Source organism: Corvus kubaryi, unplaced genomic scaffold (assembly GCF_017639235.1).
Source record: "Corvus kubaryi isolate FWS band 111438036 unplaced genomic scaffold, C.kubaryi_AGA036_p1.0 37357, whole genome shotgun sequence".
Lineage (NCBI taxonomy): Eukaryota > Metazoa > Chordata > Aves > Passeriformes > Corvidae > Corvus > Corvus kubaryi.
In genome coordinates, this window is record NW_024581117.1 from 10,249,596 (window position 1) to 10,268,648 (window position 19,053).

The following is a 19,053-nucleotide window of genomic DNA, read 5'->3' on the forward strand; positions in this document are numbered from 1 at the left end:
TTTGCTACATGAAAAAACCATTTGAGACTTAAAAATATAACAGTCAAAGCAAGTTTCAATGCTTCTTAACACTGATGGCCTCTTTCCTGGCACTGTTTAATTTGCTAGCGTAAATGTACTTTTGGATAGGGTTCATTTTAAATCTAGGAATCTAGTCTAAGGTGTTGGGCAACAGCTGATAGGGAAATGACAAGATAATTCTTCCTATCCTAACTGCTCTGCTTGAATTTCCCACTCAATATATAAACAGTGCATGAGGCAGACCTGTACACAAGCAGATGACATCAACCCTTTGAAAGTACCTGTGCTCCCTTAGAGGAGATATCTGTATAGGAAGGATAAACATTAGTTTGAAGAAGAAAGTCAGAAATAGATAATAGAACTGTGAGATGCAGGTTTAGAAGTAGTTGTGAATATTGTACATGTGTAAGATTGGTTAGAGAAAAGCAAAAAGATAAAACAAATAAGGAGCACAGCTATGGAGTGTTGGAGAAGGAGCCTCTAATGAAAAATAGGACTCTGGCAGATTGTGAAGGAGAATCAGCAATGGAAAAACAAAATAGGTTATTATAGTGGTGTTAAAGTGTCCTGGGTTGCAGTGTATTCTATTACCATCCTCAGGAGCCGTTGAAACCAGGTGGGGCAGTGTTTCCTTGCCTCCTCCCCCCAGACTATCTTTCTGTTAATTGCCCATCATTGTCCTGCCGCCTGACTCAGAGATAACTCCCTCCGGACTATTCTCCTGTTAATGAGCCTAATCAACACTTGGCCTCATGACTCGTTACCCCATTGTGAGATGCTCCGCCCAGAGGGAGGAACCAAGCATCCCATCGTGGATATAATCTGAGGCTGAACACCAGAGACACCGGCTTCCCACTGGATTTCCAGAGGACAGGAGCTACACAGCCACCACTGGACTTTCTGAGGAAGAGCAGACCTTTTCTACAGGACCACTGCTTCAGGAGGACTGCAGCCACCATTCTACCAGACTGCTACCACCACCCTGCCTAACAGGGACTCAGGTTGTATCTTGACTCTGTCAGTTTGACAGTGTTTTCCTTTACCTTTTTTTCCCCTTTTCTTTAATTTCCATTAAATTGTTATTCTGACTTAGTGCCTCCCACTGGTTTGTTTTCAAACTAGTACATAAAGGAAGGCCAAAGTAAATGGAAATTGGAGACCAGAGCTTTAAACAAACAGAAAATCTTGAGCAGTCTGAGGACTGATTTAGTAAAATCTAGGCATTTAAAAGAGTGAATCCCTCCAATTTAAAAATCATTTATTTGGAGGACTTTGAAGAAAAATCTCACCTGAGTCTCTACTCTGTAGCAAGTACTTTGTAATTAAATTCTAGTCTGCTGGATTCATATTCTGAAAGATATAAGATTCCTTGCCTCATTGCATAGACAGTAAAATAGAAATGTTCCTTTCTAATAGATATATAAAGCAGTAAGGATGTTTTAAAATTCCTGTCAAATCACTCCATGTAAATTGCCTAATCAGATACCATAGCTACATAATGTAATGTTAAAACTAGCAGAATTACACCATCACAGGAATCCTGTTCCAGATTACAGGGTTTTATAATTACAATGTTTCTTCATCAACCCGCTCCACTTCATGCTGTCACATATCTTTGGAATTGTTAAGAACATTTATCTCTGTATAGGTTTTCATCTTCTTAAAAATTCATGTTTTTCAATTTTTTTTTTTTTTTTAAGTCTTTTTTTGGTGAATGCTGATTCTGGCATGTTGAGTATATGCTAGTTAGTGTAATGGAAAAACAGAGGCTCTGTTCAGGAGTACTGAAACTGTAAATTTGGTCAAATATCTGAGAAATTTAATATGCTTAGTGCCTGCTCAGAAGTATAGAATAACATTTTGCATCATTACTGCCTCTTGGCAAAATAAAGTGTGTTTTAACTTCACATCCTTTTTTCCCCAATAGCTTTGTGCTATTTGAAAGAAATAGAAATCAACTAAAAAACTTCTTGCTCTATGGTGGTCTCACTTAATTTCATTAAGTTTCTTCTTTCTAGTTGTGAAAAGAGCAAGTGCTTATCTCAGGAAAGGCTGGTGCACAACTAGTGGCCCACTGGTGCAGCAGTGCACCTAAAACCAAAGATTACACCAAGCCCTCCTTGCACCAAGATAATTCCAGGTTGCTTTGATAACTGATGGTCATTCTTTACAATACTCCCTGAGCTCCCTGGTTCTCCCATCTCCTCTGAGCTGCCTTTCATCATGAGGGTGAGGTTGCATTCCCTGGCTCAGACCAACTTTGAGTGATTAGTGGTGTAGCTCATGAGCTTAGTTGATTGTTCATGAGTGGCCAGCCCTCTTACAGAACCAAATCCTGCAGCATTAGTAATTTCAGAGTTACTTGGGTTGACTTCAGAGCCTCTTCTATGGAAAATACGATGGAGGAAAAGGATGTTTGGCTTACACAGGAGATGCATCTGTTCACACAATGCAGTGCAGGTTTCCATATCTGAAGGTAACCTGGGGAAGAAGATTTGTCTGTGACTTCGACTGAGTAAGGCTGACCAGGAAAATTCTTGGAAATACTTTCTTCATAGGAATATCGGAAATTATAACTTCAGATATAGTCCATTCTTTCAAAGTAACCAATACCTGTGCATTAGAACTTGCTGGCATGCTGAAATCAGAATGGCTTGCACAGACATTTTCATCTCAGCAAAGCTGAGGTAGGGCTCTGACAGATCCCTGCTGGGTTTCTAGCTGGCTCTCCTGCCTCAGCCTTTGGCAAGCTGCCTGGCAGGTTGACAAGCAACAGAGAACATGACAAACTAGGGGGTTCTGGCACTTGTTCTCATTGCTCCTTGAAAGGTGAAACTTTCAGGCTTTTTAAGATTCCTGATTCCAAGGCAACTTGGTAGGTGGACTGCTCCAGGCTGAGGACTTGCTTTTCTTTTTAAACTGTGGCATAAGAATATAGCTAGCATCACTGCTGATCACAGATGACAGCTTTTTAAGCAGCTTTGCAGAAAGATAGGCAAGAAAAAATTAAGTCAAATTTTTTTCTAACATGTGAAGGGGAAACCATTCTTGATTTGACAAGAAAGTAAATATATGCTATTTTTATTAAATTAAAATATTTGACATTGTTGCTCCTCAATAGCAAAGTCCAGACTTAAAACTGCACTATATGACCACAAAAGGACAGTGTTAATGGACTGGTGTATGTTTTGGTCAGTAACTAAATATCAGATATTCTAAATCTTGTTACCACATATGAATTGGGAAATTCATATGTGGAGTAGATCAAAAGAAATGGAGAAGCTTTGTTCTCTGGTGCTTGCCCTGTCTATTTTGTCTGTCCTATTTTGGCTGAATGTGTTGAAGGGAGGGGAAAAATACCAAACAAAAGGTCTGACAAACCACCCAGTAATGAAGTGTTAGTCCGACTTCTCAAATAAAACTGTGGCATCCTCAAATAACTTGTCAGGTTATAGATCAATCTAGAAGTGGAAAAATATTAATTGGGCCCTGCTAACAGGGGTAGTATGGCCTAGACTGACGGATACAAACCTTTCTGGTATCAGAGTGAGTTCAGAGTCAGATTGGATCTTTTTGAGAAAGAATGTGTTTCATACTTGAAAAGACAACCACTATCACCACCACTGTGCTCCCCTGACCCTACACAATAGCATTATTGTTCTGTGGTCTCCTCTGTCTTTGCCACTGGTGTTTCCAGTATCTGAGGTCCCATTTCCCAATAAAGACTGACAGAACACACAGAATGTGGATTTTTTTTTTTCTTTTTTTTTTTTTTCAGAGCTAGAAAGTCCCTGCAACTCTTTTTTCCCTTCCTAACATTGCCCTGGGGTTTCTCTACTTTGTTTTGCTCCTGAGTGCTGATTCAATTGAAATGTAAATGTATTCTGAGCATTTTCTTCTAAAAGGGATTTGATTCAGACAGATCTCTCAATTTTCTATATGCCTGAAATATTTGCTTTAAGGGAATGAAATAAATTTGCAGTGCCATCTTGTAACTATGTCTTCAAACTCTGTTGGCTTTCATCACATTTTGGTCAGCTACCTGCTAAGCATGTGATTTCTGTTCATTTTTTAATGTCAAGCAGGAAGTGGCTATGAACATGTTCTCAGCATCACAGGAAAAACGTTTTCTTTCAATATCATTCTGCAATCTTTATCCTCTCTGGGATACACATCATACAAACCCTTCTTGAACACTGTTCTAACTTTTCTTTCATTTCCCCTACTAAACATTGCCACGTCTGGCTTCTTATCTTGCCCTGGAGCTCTACTGCAATTTCCTCTAATATTCCAACCATGTATCTTTCAATTCAGTACAAATTGGCAGTGCTCCTGCAGTTAGCATGCATATATCTTTCCTTTCTTCTGACATGTACTGCTCCTCCTTCTGCAATGTATCTCTGCACCCTTTTCTGTCTGTAGGAATCTATCCCTTCTATATATTTTATCCTGGAAGTTAAGCAGTTCTGTCAGTTTCCTGGTTAGACCAGGTCTCACACTGCAATTTACTTCATGTTTCTTCTTAGAATCACATACTTGAATTCCTCCTTTCTTGTTTATTATGTCTTTTGCATTCTCAGAGAAAGAAGAGAAGGATCCGGATGCAATGTGTCACTGTCTTTTAAATTATCATTCTTAAACCCATCTTTTTCACTTGCTAGCCATGGCCTCATTATTTCTTTCTGGTTCAATAACAGTTATCCATCAGTGGCTTTTTCCCCGAGTAATGTATGTTTCCTTTTTATCCTTTTAAACCCCTTTTATTTCATTTCAGATCCAATGCGTGTGGTATCTACAGCTAATACACTTCCTCTTCCACTAGTACAATAAGTCAGTATTTCAATATAGAAAGTCTAAAAGAAAAAGAAACAAATAAAAAAGAAAAAAGGTGTTTCAGTTACATTTCCCTTAACCTGCATTTGAAATTATGTTCTCCTTATTCTTTTAGCCACCTTTTCATCTAACAAAATGGCGGTTTTATAAAAATCTATTTAATTGCCAGTTTGTGTCTCCCAGAATATTAGCAGCACTTACACAGTGTTGCTACAGAAAGTAATTTAATTTCTGTGTGCCTAAAAAATAAAGAAAAATTACTGGGCTTTGTGCTATTGAATCATTAAAATGGACTGGAAATGAGGCAGGGGTCAAAAGTGAACTCAGGTTTAGCTTGATCAAAAGCAGAAGCAAAGCAGTAAAATCAGCATTTGTGGTCTGGAACAACAGGTAATATGTGGTTTATGCTACTTTTAGTGATCCCACAGGAATATTGCATGTTAGGGTAAGCACAGAAAAAAATGTGGAAGGTGTATCTCCAGGAACATGGTGGAGGATTTTAGGTAGGCGTGTAGGGCCCTGATTAAAGTAAGAAAGTAAAAGCCTCAATGTAGTTTAACTCAATGTGCATTTAACTCAATGTAGCTATACATTTACTTCTCTTACCTGACCTGCCAGCCCATAAATGGGCTGCCTTTCCAGCTTTCACCCACCAGGGGTTTCAGCCTTTTCCAGCACAGCCAAGAGATCAGCCTGAAGACTAAAATCTAATCCTGTCCTCTGTTTTCTCTGATTTGTTACTGCCCAGTGACTCTCCATCCCTGTGGGAACTACCTTCCACGGTTAATGGTTTGTTATAATGCTCTTGGAGGCCATGGAATCAACAGAATCATCATCTGGTTCAATTATTTATTTCATTGGTTGTTTCTGGGCAGGGATTGCCATCTTGCTTTTCATTTAGTTTCTTTTCTTCAACGTTGTCCTTCATGCACCAAGGTCACCCTTGAGCATATCCAGTAGTCACCTATTCTGCTTCCTAACATGAATATGGAGGCTTTCATGAGGGCTGAGATCACGGTTTGTGATGGTAGAGCTAGCTCAACAAGCACTTTTTCTATGTTTTTTCTGTGTTACTCCACTGGATTGAGAATGTGTATTTTTTTTCTATACCATTTTTTGGAGCTCCTGCTCCCCACCCTGCCCAGAGATGGGGAAAAATCTTGCAACAAAAATAATTGCAAATGTACCCTCTCTGTGCAGCGAAGATCAGTGGGCCTGTGAAGTTCTCTTTGACACACAGCAGTAGGACATGTGCTGTCCTATCTATAAAAGCCAATCTGAGATGGCAGTTTTTTAGCCAATGGAAGTCTGTGTGTTTCATAAAATGTATTTTAAATTATAATCTGAGTGCTACGGTGCTTCATGGCAATTGCAACATGAATCTGTTGGTTTCTGCTGAAATGTTAGATAGAACTATAATTGCATAATCCATATAATTTGTATGTTGGCCTCTCATATGCATTCAGATCTGATTAAAATAATCTCTCCTGCCATCCTGTTTGTATATTTGTAAAGGTCAAATGTGTGATTAGGCTTGACTATTCAGCTGCAGGATATAAAAGACTTCTTACAGCATCTGTAATGTGATATCCACAGACACCTTTCTGCTTATAAAATGACACTGGTCTTGAGGGTCACGGGTGCATTTTTTCTTATGTACTTTGCTGCAAGCTGTGGTGCCAAATCCACCTGAGTCAAAGGGTGAACTGTGAACCTGCCTGCAAGGCTGTGGTGTTCCCTTGGCAATGCTCAATAGTGAAATGCTGTTAGTTTTGAGTTAATTCTCTTTTTTGATCTTTCCATTCATGTTGTACTCAGAACACTTAGTGCAATTGTTATTTATGGGGATGTAAATATAATTCCCTCTATCTTTCCCCTCCTTGAACAAATGGAACATGGTTCTCAGGGTGTCTAGTGCAGTATCTTTGAATGCTGTAGGTGTTTTCTCTGGGCCTGTGGCCCAGCTAGAACTGCCAGGGTAGCACTTGGATGTGTAAACCTGCCAGTAGTTACCAAACATGGTGTGTGTGGTGTGTTTTAAGTGATTTTGACAAATACCTTTTATGTTCTGGAGAAGCCAGAAAGACACAGTTTGTCTTGAGAAGGGTAGTGACATAAATATGACATAAATGTTCTGTATATTTCACGGGGATGTATCCATCTGGATATAAAGGAACTATGTTGACAATGGCCTTTGATAGAATGTGAGGTACTCAAAATTTTATTCTAAGCTACATCTCTGTTTTAACATGGAAACTGGAGGCATTGGAAATGTTCAGTCCTGAAAGATACCAAACATGTGAAGCAACAGAGCTTTAGATTCAGGGCTGGGCCTGAGGAGGTCTGAATTTAATTTCCAGATCTATAATAGATTCTCCATGTTATTTTGAAAAAAATACTTCTGTCATTCAACGCCAGAGTGCTCTCTTCCTGTGAACAGGCAAAAATTTTCCAGTGCTGCCTGCAATTTTGTACAGTCTCCTCTGGCACCTCTTCATGCTTTCCTGTAAATCAGAATCTCCTGTGGCACTGCTGCTCTGTATCTTTCTGTACCCTCTGACAGTGTAGCGGTGCAGGTGGCTGCACCTACTCTTTGTCCTGAGGACAACTCAGACAGCCAGCTCTGGTGGTCAGCAACCCAAGTATAGCATGTAACTTTCAGTCATGGTGAGAACCCATGATTCCCTTATTTTGCCTTTTGCATGTTTTCCCCTGTTTGGTTAATATTTCGTCTTCTTGTTTTAGGTATGAAGTTATGGATATTAATTTTCCTTCTTGAATATGTATTAGTTCTAGAAAGTTCCGTGTTCCTTGACACCCCATTGGATCCTTCCCTGAGTCCCTCCTATGTGTTATTCCCATTGGTTCCCTTCCTGTCAATCCCACCTGTTTGTCTCTATCCCATTGGCTGAGATCCCTTTCCTCACCTATTCTGTACCCAGTATAAGATCCCTGGACCCTCCCACCAATTGGCCTCTTCGTCCTTGTCGTTTCATTGGAACAAACCTGTGTGGAAGGCGCACAGACAGTCTCCTCTCTTTACTTCTTTGCCTGTGTGCCTGCTGAACAGTGACAGGAAGATACAGCCCCTTCAGGGTGAGGAGCTCCGCCCCATTTTCATTGTGTGTTGGGCACTGAGTGCCGCCTTCCAGAGGGGTTTCAGCGTTGACCTCCGGGCTTCTTTGTGTTGGTACACGAGGGGTAAAACCCCCTTCTGCCAGCTCCCAGTGGCTGAAAACCCCTCCATGATAGGTCTGGTCAGATGCTTCCCAAATTAGGTTGATTGTTACTTTAGAAAGGATAGGAAACATTTAAGCAGACTGACTTTTTTCTACCAAAGGAGAGCTTCTCAGGCATTCATCAGCAATTCAAATCCAACGGGGGCTTTAGATTTGTTCTCTGTGACTCTTGCATAGCCTAAATCTATTGGCAGCTACTGCCATGTGTATAATCTGTGTGAAATGAGTTGGTGTTTACATACTGTTTTCTCATCTCGGAGTTACCTTATCCTTTTAATCAATAATGTTGGGTTATTCGCAGTCTCTGAAGACAATATTGAAAGAATGTGGGTGAAATGATAAAGGCTGAATGATGGATTACATGGGCATTCCTAGTCAGGCATTGGTTGGTTTTTACCTTCAAACACCATCTATCTTGGTTATGCTATGAATGAATATACATATTTCTTTTTTTTCTTTTTAAAAATTTTTTTAACAAAAACTCCTTCATAATTCTCTTCCTGGTTCAAAGTAAAAGAGAATAGTTACACTGAATGAGGATGATACAATGGACAGATGAAACTCCTTCCATTTCTTAATATTCTTTCCCTTTGTAGTAAGAATCATGTGGCTCTCTGGGGAAAAAGAGTTCAGACAGTGTGAAATAAATTCTATCTGGCAGTCACTTCTCCCATCTCTACATCCAGAACTCATTAGAACTAAACAGAATTCTTCAAAATGAAATGAACTTTCTTACTTAGACAGAGATTTGGATTCATTTGGTCCTCTTTATGCAGGACCTTTTACATCCTTCAGATGTAACTTCTCAGTTCCTCAAAAATGCATGAAATGGGAAAATTGGGTGCATTTCTGTTTTCCACCTCTGTTGGCAGATTCTTTTGCATGGCTGCACTCGTGACAAACCACAAGCTGCTCCTTCACAAGCCTCAGTCCCACCTGAAGATTTTGCTGTCTGGTTTTGCTGTCTTGTTTTACCTTACATTAGTTTATAGCCACTCTCATGATCCCAGTATATGAAACAGCTGTGTAAACACCTGTGTAATATATACACAATGAACTGCTCTTCAATGAAGCCTAAGCTGTGCCCATCCATGGCACCTACCAGTATTACGGGTGTTAACTACCTACACCTGTGTTAATTACAGGTGTTAACTACCTACAGACCCCTTTAGAGAGGTTCTTGGATCAGTTATCCTATATAGAAGTGTTGTGATTGAAGAAAAGTAGACAAAACTTTCTTAACTATCCCTGCCTTTCCTGATTGTTTTTCTCCTCCCTTTTTAACAGAATTTACACGTGTTTTCTATTATATCTGTGATTCTGGCTTGTCTACAGCTGGATCAGATTTGGCAGGGCAATTGCAGTTGGTCAGAGCACTGGTATGATGCAGGTTGGAGTAATCTGTTTAATCTCAGTAAATTAGTAGTCATGGTGATGAAATGGTGGAGGGCAGACAAGCCAGGATGCTGATGGGACACATGAGCTCCATGCTGAGTTAATGAGTACTTACAGCAGGGTCTTAGGGTCAATGCAGTGGCTCTGTCTCCTGAAAAAAGAGAGAGCCTGGGTTTTTTGCTGGTCTGGTCAATCATATATATAATCCCTCTAACTCTGAAGAATATTTTAGGGTGAATTTGCAAAGAATTCTAACTCTTCCCTTCTAAGAGAAAGTTCTTAGAAGCTCAGAGTCCACCAATTACATAAACCTTCTCATACCATAAAAGGAATATCCTGGCATGGTGACTGCTCCCGTGCTTTTCCATTGCTCAGAACAGGGGCTGTCTAGGCCCTTGACAAACTGTCGATCATTCATCATCAGCTTTATGGGATTAGAGCAAGCCACGTAAACACATTGAATCATTAACTTTTGATTCCTGAAAGTGCATGGGTTGGTTCTATTGCTTGTGGTCCTTTACTTTGAAGCTCATTCTGCTTTCTCTTTTGCTTCAGTTTGTTTTCGTTTTATTTTCATTTTGGTGGTTTTTTTTTTTTTTTTAATTGGATTATGGAAGGAGTACTCAAGATATTGTAAGGAACAGATCTTTTTCTGTGCTGCTGTGTTATATGGAATCAGCTGATCCATGCTGACTTCAGTCCCAATTCTGAATACTTACAAAGAGCATTGCCAAGTCTTTTCTATCTCTAATCTCATGACTTCGGGGTGTTACTTCACCCTGCCTAACTTTTCCATTATCCTTTTATTGTCTCTGCTTCAGTACATTTTCCTCCTAGTACTTAGCTTTCTTCAGCAAATAAATTGTTTCTTCTGTTTTTTTAAAGAATCTTATCTGTCCAATGTTCTAGTTGTTTAACTTTTATATAAGGCAGTGTTGTAAACAATTTGCTGTCAAAAGCTTTTGTTTATTTTCCTGAAACCCTGAGGGTGAAAGCAGAGAGTTGATATATGTGAAATTCAGCCCTGCTATGGATCAACTAATAGTCTGTCCATAGAATAGGTTATTTTGGTTTTGAATAATAATTTCCATTAAAAGTTGGTTAGTTCAGGAGGAAATCTCAGAGGAGGGTATTTATATCTATGTGTGTATGTATATATGTAGTAGGTATTCTTCTATAAAAGGAAAAGTATTCAACAGAGTCCTTTCTGGACTCTGCTTGCGTTTTTCTCTGGGTTGGCATTATGTATAATGAGAAAAAGGTAGAAGAGAACAAATTCTAGGAATAAATCATAGTGCCTTCATTTGTGATGCAGCAGTTTAGACCTGGAAATGTTTCTGCAATGACTGTTTGAAGCAGAAGTTTTCCTTCAGCTAGGAAAAAAAAAGTCACTGTTCTGAAAACATCTTAAACTTTGATGCAATACCTAGACTGATTCTGTTGTCATTAGCACAGCTTTTTAGCCCCCAGTTTAATTGCTGTCAGCTACTGTTACACAATGTCAATCTGGTGGCCGTTTAAGCCTGAGCAGTATAAATTACAGTGAGGATGGATTTGAAGACTTAAAAGACTTAATTTTTATTTTTTACAAAATCCTGAAAATACATGGAAGAGATTGCTTTAAAAAAAAAAAAAAAAAGACAACTCTGTATATCCCAAATGTTGAACTGCTGCTAATTGAAAGGGCAGAAGTGGCTCCGAGGTGTTCATGGGAGCAAAAGGTTATCATTCAAATGGCAACGTTATGACAACCCTCTTCTACCATTTTTTTACAGATACTCTCCTCAAATGGGAAATACCCAATGCTTAGCAGCTGATCAAAGCAAGTGTGCGGTCTCTGAACAAGCTCCCACAGTTGCAGAAATTGCTTCTAGAAAGGCAGTGGCCGCTTCCCAAGGGAAAGATAACCCTCAGCCGTGTGAGATAGGATGAGCCTTCCCTTGAAAGCCATGAAAGGCAGCAGGAGCCCGCAGTACCTCCCAGCTGGCAGAAACATCGCCCTCTTCTGGGAACAGAAATGCAGAGTAAGTTGTTGAGAATGTTTTTCAAAAATGCAAATGAGCTGTTTTCAACTCTTATATTTATGACTGTATTACTGTGAGGCTGATAAGTTTTAATTTTGTAGTTACCCCACCTGCTGTTTCATTATTAAAACCTTGGGTCTGATTAATCAAAAATGAATTCTGCAGTCAGATCACAGCAGTTCTATAAAATTCGTAAGCATGACTGTACTGTGGAAGATATTCATGACTGAAATAACTTTAAAAGTTTCTGATATGTTTTTAAGTGTCTTATGAGGAAGCAGCATGGAAAAACAGGGGTATTACACCTAGATTAAAACCAAAAACATGTTGCTGCTATGAGGGATTTTCTTCCCTTTCATATAAAACCCCCATGCCCATACACCCTACATGCAAAGGGGGAGAGTTCATGTGGCAAGTTATTTTCATGAACATTTGAAGATGTAGATACCAGAAGGATATGGCTGACAAAATGGCCAAAAATCATGGAAAAGCTTGGCAAAATCAATTCCCTATATCATGTAGTTTTAATGCATGCAGTTCTGTGTCTCTAAGGGAAACTGTCATTGAGCCATTTGTTTTAAAACACAAATATTGTACGAGGATGGTATTAATGAATCTTCACACTTCACTTAATCAATAAACCTCTTTACATCAGCATTCAGCTTTCACTGGCTCCCACCTTTCCTGAAGACTTTCCTTACAACAGAAAATGTGATGAGAACTTTTCTTGCAGTTCATGTTTTCATGGCAGTCTTCTTTTGACACAGAATAGCCTTCACTGTCATGTAGCCTGGGGATAATTTAATTCTTCAATTCCTGTGGAATTTATGCTTCCCTTGCTTATGTTTGTACAGAAGCTAACACCAGAATATTGGTGTGTATCTGGACTTTTTTCCTTTACTGCAGTTGTTAGTAGCTTGTATGGGAGCTCCTATTAGTTTTTTTCATACTGGTGCTGCCATATTCAGCAAGTTTAATGAGGTAAAAAATGAAAGAAGCTCTGAAAAGAAAGTTTGAGGACAGTAGTGTACAGAGTTGAGAGGGACAGTAGGTAACAGCAGAGAGGCTCACACTGAGGATAGAATTCATCTGTTACTTTTGCAGCACAAACAAATATTAGCAGAAATAGTGCAGATGGATAACTTCTTCAGACTAATGGTTTCAGTGTAGCTGAACACTGTAAATCACAGCTTTCCCTAGTCTATTAGACTCAGAACAGAATGAAAACAGCTTGTCTGATGTCTGGAGCAGCTTAGAGGAACAATTAATAGTAATTCATGAGGAGTATGCAATAAGAGGTCTATTAAGAATAAATTTACAAAGGAAAATTTCCAATCACATGAATTACATTTTAAAAAAACCAAAATGAACTGGCTTTTGGGAGCCCAGTCCTTAGTTGACCTTTCTGGTTGCAAAGCAATTAGTTCAATGTATAGTGCTTTGGCAGTATAAAAAGTACTGAGGAATGGCAAAATGTTCTGTGGAACTTAGTGAAAGTGAATGGAGTTTTTAAAAGAAGGAAAAAAATTGTTAAAACCAGAAGTGCCCCTCACAAGCTCTTATTCTCATCTCACTCATTTATGTGCTGGTTAGCTCAAGGAAAGAGTGTAATTTTGTGAACATGAACTAGTTAAAGACTAACACCAAACTCCTGGAACAAGTCACCTAGCTCCAGATAGCTACCCACATGTTCTGATGGGAGTGCCATCAGAGGAAGAGGCAGTGTGATCATGTTTCTTGCTTTTGACTATGTTTCATATCCCAGTGCTGTCTTTGGCAGAAAATGTGGCTGGCTGGAACTTCCCTTTGGGTGTCAGAAGCCCAGTGCTGAGCATCAGCAGCATCATTCAGCATTTTCAGGGAGAACTAAAATGGACGTTAAGATTCTTGAATTTCCCCTGTGAATTATGTGCAATCTTGCATCACCTGCCTTTCTCCTCTTTGCCCTCACAAGACAGCCAGTTACTCTAGAGAATTCTTACCAAAAAAAATTGAATATAGACTGTTTCAGCCTTTGAAACTCAATTCTTAGCCTCTTTTCTTATATCGTGTGAATGTGGTGATATAAAAAGAGATTGAATCTGAAACTTAATAAGTAGTAACAGTAGTAATAAGCTACTGAATGAGACACCTTGGAGGGATTTAGTCTTTTAAATAGCATTTTAAAAAAAGATTTTAAGTAATGTAAAGCTATACCAGATTGTTTTCAGGGGAGCATGTTGTGATACGTGTATTGTGCTCAGCCTGTGCAGAAAAAGGGTGTGTTGCACTTCAGCATGGAAACATAAGAAATCTAAGTATGGTCCAAACTACGACTGGCCATTTGTGTCATCTGCAAAGATCAGCTGTGAAACCAAAAAAGAGACATGTTTTTAAGATATCTGTTCGTTACTTCATGTGATGTTTTAGGTTCTGAGCTTTGCCTGAGCAACTGTGTGCATCAGAACAGGCAAAAGTGTGCTTTCCTCTCAAGTCTTTTCAGGAAGATCACAGGAAAACTTTGCTATTCATGATGCTCAGTGATCTCTTTTTTTAATTGCAAGGACAGTAGACATCAGTAAGAATGAGGAATATACAACGATCTTCCTTTTAAAGATCTCAGAAATAAGCAAGGTTATTTGAGCACTTATTTGACTTGAGGTATAGAAAATTATTTTTACTCCCATTTTTCTAAAAAGGGTTTAACATAAAAATACGTTAAAAATTGATCTGGAGGATGTCATGTCATTTTGTATTTATCCACACAGTAAGCATTAGAGATTTCAGTCTAAGAATCCCACCTGGGCTGTGGATGGCTTTGAGGTAGTGCCATTTCATTCCCCTGGCTAAACATAACCTCTTGTATTTGAACTCCCAAGAACTACATCTTACACAAAAGAAAAGAAAATTTCAAAGGGGCCTGACTGCTAAGGCTCTTGTAGAGAGGGGATAAGTCTTCCTATTGCTTCTTCTGGCTCCGACTTACTTGCTAATGCCTTACATCATTAATTTAGAATACTTTGGTTTGGGCAGCTCCATCAATTTTTTTAGCAACTTGGGTTTTTAAGTCTGATGCTTAAGTTAGCAAAGTTGTCCTTTTTTTAGCAGTATGGGCACACATCTTTAAAAATCTTAGTTTTGATAGACAGCATCAAAGAAATGTGGTAAGGTAATCAGAACCACAGCAGTACTGGGTAGTGGAAAAACAGGCATGATAATGAGTAGAAAATAATTTGCCATGAATTAAGGAGAAAATTGCCTGAACTGCAGAAACATAAGGTGTGAAATATTGCTTTCTTTTTGGTTTTTATATGTCTCTTCAGTATAAAATGTGTAATGTAACAATTTTAGTTAAATATACTGACCTGGGGAAAAATATCAGTATTTATTACAAAGCAGTGAATTAGACTTGCAGAGCAGTTAATGTTGCAAGGGGGTCTCTGGAGATGATGTATTCCACCTTTACTGCTGAAAAAGGGTTAAATTAATATCAGCATTGAATTTGAAGTGAAGAAATAACAACTCATTATTTTCTATCTAATACACTTACTTGTAGCTGAAAATCTAGAAACAAAAAAAGTGCAAACTCTTAGCACAGTTCCCTCTGTCTTAGCATGTACTGCCTGCTTCTCATCTGTGTTCAAGGGCTACACTACCTTTAGTTCAAAGGCTTTGCAACGTCAAAGGGAGCCCAAATATGCACATCTTTACAGTATCAAAGCAAGGTGTGTGGTGGTTGGTAATTTTTCTTGTGAGTTCTTAGGAAAAGAACCATGATAGAACTGGTTCTGCCTCATATCCTTGCTACTGCACTGATGTGGTAAGGAAACAGGTGATAGATAATTCAGCTATGTTTTGACCGTGTTCAGTTTCCATAACAGTCTTCTGCCACTTTGGATATTGTGTGAAACAGTGCAAGACATTTATCAGATCTCTCCTGCAATGATGCAAGACAGTGTAATGGGACAGGACTATGGACTTACTCAAAATCAGTATCGTTATTTCTAATTGTCCTGTATAGCAGAGGGAGAAGTGCTGTGGTACTGACACTCTCCCTCCTAGCAGCTGTACCATGCACCAGCTTCCTACAGGTAAAATTCTTTGCTTCCCTCAAACCAATTTTCATCCAAAACCAAGTTGTGCATGTATGTAAGGTAAAATTTTACGACTGAATTGTTATTTAGAATGTTGCTTAGTGTATTATCTGAGGTAGTTCAGAAATACTAATAACACTTTACAACTGGAAATTAGACTGTTCCTGGCCTCAGTTCTATTATCTGGAGTAGATCACTTGGATAAAATACATGTACTGAATTTTTGAAAGTATATTTTGTCTAGAAGTTGAATATGGAGGGCATTATGCATATGTATTAAAATTCTTTGTACGCAAAACTCTGAGAAACAGGAATAGCAAGTCCTCTTTTGCGTGAGCATTGCAGCATCCATTTCATTAAAATATGCCTGTTTCATCAGCTCCATGCTGGCAAAATATTAGCATTTAAAATTCATTGATACTGTGTGATCTAGGATTAGATACCATTTTGTAGGGAGTTTGACCGGATTCAGATTCTGCAATGCTTGATGGGTTACACCGTGGATTCTGCTTTGGGTCTTCTGCTCCACCTGCTCATCACTGCATCTTAATGTGAAGGATGTTACAGCCTTGGAGTGCTGCTTTATCTGGTGGTTCAGAGTCACGTCTGCTTGGGGAAGCTATGCAGAATTGGGAGCATCTTTGTTATCAGCCTCTAGGAAAACACTTCAGGCTTTATCTTAGCACTGGGATATCCCAAACCTTCTAGTCCCTGAAACTAGTGACACTTTGCCAAGTTTCCTTCGGGGAGGCTGCATAATCTTAAAGGAATCTTGAAGTTTGCAGTTCTCCTATTGATATTGGTGAATAATCAAGTTCCAGACAGACAGGCACTGCCCGGGTTTTTCTGTATGTGTAGTCATATTTCTGAAAGCAAAATAAAGTATGCAAAATGTCCCGTCTTAGGTGGTGCCCAGGGCATGTGTTAGTTGGTCTTAGAGCTTTCCAGAAAGCTTTAGTGGGTTTAAAATTCATCAGAACTTCAAAGAATTCTAGGTCCTTATCAGATCAGGAAGGAGGGGAGTGAGTGGTATGTGCAGTGTGTTCAGGTCATTCTGTGATTACATTTTTTTAATCCCCCCATTTCGTAAAAAGTCCAGGGGAATAGTTTGTAACTGAACATCTAATGGAATACACAATACAGCATACAGTAGACTTTGATAGGAAAATGTATCACTGCAGGAGTTCTCACTGCTGCTTTCAGTCACAGGCTAGGAATGTGCCAGATACAGCTTGAGATTTGATTTGATTCATTACTCAGCCCTCTGACTGCACCCAGATACAAAACAGGCTGAAGCAGTATTCCTTGGCTGAAAGGCCACCTGGAAGTTATGGGAGGCAAGCAGGTAGAGCAGCTCCCATCATAGAATCATAGAATGGTTTGGGTTAGAAGGGACCTTAAAGATCATCTAATGCTCCCCCTCCCTTCCCTGCGCCATGGGCAGGGACACCTCCCACTTGACCATGTTCCTCAAAGCCCTGTCCAGCCTGGCCTTGGAACACTCCCAGGGATGAGGCATCCACAAGCTCTCAAGGCAGCCTGCTCCAGTGCTTTACCACCCACACAGTAAAGGATTTCTTCCTAATGCAGTAAGAAAGGCTTGAATCTTCTATTCTTTTCTAACAGTTTGCTCGCCCTTTCAGCATTGCAAGCCTGACCCAAATATCTCTGTTGGATGTTCCTGTGTGACATTGCATACATTTGTTAGAGTCCTCAAAACAGGTAGGTAGGCAAAATTTTTTTTATATCAGTTGGACAATAACATGAAGTTAGAAAAAACCTCATCTCTTTGCTCAACACAGTGAGTCTCTTGTGTGTGTGCTCAGTCCAGGTGAGAAATTTAAGACTTAGAAGGGAATGCAGTGACATAACAGCAGAATGTCCTGGCTGTGGCTAATAAGAAATCTTGGAACATATAGGAAGAACAACAGAAAGCTGCTGGGGATAAGTCTGGCATAAAATGAAGAGAGCAGAGAGAGCTTCTGTTTCACACTGTAGGATGTGGTACATTTAGGAAACTGGTGAAAACTGGACAAGTGAGGAAAAGAAGGGAGAGAGAATACCAGCAGAAGTCTAGACTGTATATTTCCACAGGTAGAACACAAAAAAGCTCTATAGATATCAAATAGAACAAAAAATAGAACCAATTGACATTCCAGATTGCAGGAAAAATTACACACCCATACCCCACGCCCCCGCCATCCCTTCCCACAACCCCTGCCCAAGCAAAGCAAAAAAAGCTGTCTATGCATCATGTGCTTAATGACTACCTTACAACACAGAGATATTTGTAACTGCAAGATCCATTGGAATGGGGAATGGTGATTTACATTCTTGGGAAATCTGATCTTGTACCAATGCATCACTCTGTAATACAGAAAACACTCAAGTCCCACCAAAGCAATGTTGCCTTTTATTTTCAAGAATATCAAAAGGAAAAAGAATAAAGCTCAGAATTGATCTAGAAAAAGAAATCCACTGGTTTGTCAGTGCTAAGAATTTGTCAGAGAAGGAGTTTTCTTGAAGACCAATCATTTACAGTCTTTAGGCTTATGACAAGGTACAGCCAGTAAATGTGTATCTCAGAATATGAGTCAGCTATGTTATAATTTCCCTGAACATATTTTAAAAGATTGTGATATTCCATTCATGAAAAATGGGAAAGAGCTGAAAGAGGATACATGAGACACAGTTTTACAGTGCTAGTCTTTAGGTATTTTTTTTGTTAGACTCTATCCTTTGATATTGGTATGAATAATGCAGGAAGCCAGTGTCCTGACAGTTATTTTAGATTCTGCTTTTTACGCTGCTTTAGAGTTGCTGATTATATTCTGATACCATGGAGAACTGATGCAGAGAATTTTTAATTCCAACAACTGTTGCTGTTGACCAGCAAGCTCACTGCAAAAAATTTAAGTCCCAAGATTTTACTGGTAGAAAATTGTGCAGGTTCATTTATTTCAGTGGCATTAAGCAAATCTATGCCATCTAAGGATTTTACAGATTATTGCATCTAAAGCTGTATATTACAACCCTGAAATATTTCATTAATGGAAGATGATAATTGCTATCAGGATAAATTATTGCCTTCCTTTAAAAAAACTCTCAATTCTTTAAATGCCTCAGCTTATTTGCAGGTACTGATGAGTTTGTACAGTTGGGGGCAAAATCTTTGAAGAGATATTTCTGCTAAAACAAAAAAAAAACTATCAAAAAAGAGAAGATGAAAATGCAAAGTAAAATACTATAAAGTCAGTAAAGCTGTGTTTTTAAGGTTTCTTTGTCTCTAAGGGAAAAAAATTCTGAAGCAGAATAAAAATTCATACAATCAGAAGTTACTTGGGGAGAAAAGGGTGAATCATAATTTCTTTTTTTTTGAGAGAAAAATTATTATGATTGAGGAAATAAAATGATAGAATTTTTAGTGAGGATATTAAAGAAGATAGGATGCTCCAAAATATATTTGGA

The 19,053-nt window shown here is 38.9% G+C and overlaps 1 long non-coding RNA gene across 1 annotated transcript in view; it reads left to right on the forward strand.

Moving 5' to 3' along the window:
* The first annotated feature begins 7,843 nt into the window (after positions 1–7,843).
* The window catches only part of LOC121667253, a 143,426-nt gene continuing 132,216 nt past the window's right edge, over positions 7,844–19,053 (forward strand). Inside the window, exons 1-2 of the long non-coding RNA XR_006016987.1 lie at positions 7,844–7,950; positions 11,264–11,512. This is a non-coding gene — a long non-coding RNA (uncharacterized LOC121667253). The remainder of the gene's footprint in view (positions 7,951–11,263; positions 11,513–19,053) is intronic.